The 2,426-nt window shown below is 54.9% G+C and overlaps 1 protein-coding gene across 1 annotated transcript in view; it reads left to right on the top strand.

The window, feature by feature from the left end:
- The window catches only part of GALNT17 (polypeptide N-acetylgalactosaminyltransferase 17), a 137,251-nt gene that overhangs the window by 58,399 nt on the left and 76,426 nt on the right, over positions 1–2,426 (top strand). The gene's annotated exons all lie outside the window — the stretch shown is intronic.

Below are 2,426 nucleotides of genomic sequence, written 5' to 3'. Positions count from 1 at the left end.
AGCTCTGGAGCTCTGCCAGCTCTGGAGCTCTGCCGGCTCTGCCAGCTCTGCCAGCTCTGCCAGCTCTGGAGCTCTGCCAGCTCTGGAGCTCTGCCAGCTCTGGAGCTCTGGAGCTCTGCCAGCTCTGCCAGCTCTGCCGGCTCTGCCGGCTCTGCCAGCTCTGGAGCTCTGCCAGCTCTGGAGCTCTGGAGCTCTGCCAGCTCTGGAGCTCTGCCAGCTCTGCCAGCTCTGCCGGCTCTGCCGGCTCTGCCAGCTCTGGAGCTCTGCCGGCTCTGCCAGCTCTGCCAGCTCTGGAGCTCTGCCAGCTCTGCCAGCTCTGGAGCTCTGCCAGCTCTGCCAGCTCTGCCGGCTCTGCCAGCTCTGCCAGCTCTGGAGCTCTGCCAGCTCTGGAGCTCTGCCGGCTCTGCCAGCTCTGGAGCTCTGCCAGCTCTGGAGCTCTGCCAGCTCTGGAGCTCTGCCAGCTCTGCCAGCTCTGCCGGCTCTGGAGCTCTGCCAGCTCTGCCGGCTCTGCCAGCTCTGCCAGCTCTGCCAGCTCTGCCAGCTCCGGAGCTCTGCCAGCTCTGGAGCTCTGCCAGCTCTGCCGGCTCTGCCAGCTCTGGAGCTCTGCCAGCTCTGCCGGCTCTGGAGCTCTGGAGCTGCCCCAGGAGGGGCTGGGATCCTGGCAATCCCTGGGTTCTGGCAGGGGGGAAGGGGTGTGCTGCTGGCACAGAGTTCTCTGTGGTTTCTCTGGTGAGGAACAGGATCAAACCACAGCTGAATCTGAGAGCTGTTGTTTGAAAATGTAGCTGGGAGGTGAAGGAAAGCAGGGAGCCATCTGACCCTTCCCTCCAGCACCATCCAGGAGCTCTGGTTTCAGGGCATCCTCGTTTCTCATAGTAACTCTGGTTGTTGCAGGGCTGCACCTCTAAGTGTTTGCAGGACAAGAGCCCAGAGGGATTTCTGCTCTGGCACCTCCCAGGGGTGTTAGCTGAGATGTTTCCTGTGTGTGCCTCAGTTTCCCTGTTGTAAAATACCATCCCAGGTTATAGATGGTGCTCTGCAGAGACTCCCTGAGTTCTGGTTTTGGAACAGGAAGGAGGAAGAGGAAGAGGAGGAAATAATCCCAGCCCACCTGTCCAGGTCAGGCCCTGCCACAGCCTGGAGGGGATGTTTTGTTTCCCACGTTACACACGAGTGTCCTTTGGTTCATCACTGCTGTCATTCCTCCCCCTCTGGCTTTTGATAACACAGAACTGCAGGAAGCATTTCCAGACTCACATTCTTCCAAGTTTTTTTTCCTCCCAATATCCACTTGGACAATGTAATCAAGGCAGTTAAAATCCTCGTTAAGGACACCAAATGGTTAAGTGACTTTGTTTACTGCCTTCTTCAGTTGTGCTGCATTTTCATCCTTTTTTTATTTGAAAATAATTGCTCAAGGAGTGCTGTGGATGGTGTGATTGGAGGGAAGAGCAGGGCAGGGTGCAGGATGTGGAGAGCTCATTTCCAGGGGGAGCTGAGGGGTTCCTGTGTGTGAGGAGCTGGTGCACAGCGAGCTGCTCAGGCTGCAGAAGCAGCCACTCAAACACCACAGCAATGAGCACCATGGAAAGCTGATGAGTTCTAATTACCAGTAAAAGAGTCAGGAGGGAGCTCCTGAGCTGGTGGAGCCACAGCAGCTCCAGGGCAGGAGCTTGGACGGTGCCCACAGTGCAGGGATTTCAGAGCTGGGCAGGTGCAGGGCAGGTGCTGCTCACAGTGCCCAGGAAAACCCTGAAAGACCAGAATGAGAGGCTCCTTCTCCAAATGTCATCCCATTAGTGGGGCAAAGAGAAGAGCTCTGAAAGAGTTGGTGGTGATGGCTGAGCTCCACTCGTGTCTGTGCACGGAGGGAGTGCTGTGAGCAGCCCCTTCCTCACCCAGGGTGACTGAGGTGGTGCCACCAGCTGGGAGGGCGAGTTAATAATGCCAGAGTTCTGCTGCTCCCATGAAAAATGGGATTTTTAAGGAGGTATTTGAAGGAAGATAATGAGGTCACTTGGCAGATGTTTATGAAGAGCTCCTCCCAAGCGTGTAATAATCTGCTTTTCTCATGTGAAAGAAATGATACAAAGCAGAACGTAGCTCTGGACCATGTGCTCCCTCTCAGCATCCTCGAGGAGTGCAGTGACAGCCAGGAATTATTAATGGCAGGAACATTGTCACACAGTTCCCACTAATGGTAGGCAATAATTTTAGGGAGCCATAGCAGCATCGCAGAGTTGGTGCTTTGGATATCACAAACAAAGCCATCATAATAAATAGATTTGGCTTCAGCAGGAAAATAATTACAGGAAAATAGTTCCTCGTGAGCTCTCAGATTGAGAGATGAGTCCTGGAGGATCAAGCAGGGGTTGTGGGGGTTGGAGGCTGTGGTTGAACAAGACCAGGAATTCCTTCAGTGTCTT

Source organism: Parus major, chromosome 19 (assembly GCF_001522545.3).
Source record: "Parus major isolate Abel chromosome 19, Parus_major1.1, whole genome shotgun sequence".
NCBI classification, from domain to species: domain Eukaryota; kingdom Metazoa; phylum Chordata; class Aves; order Passeriformes; family Paridae; genus Parus; species Parus major.
This window is presented reverse-complemented; position numbering and strand designations above follow the sequence as displayed.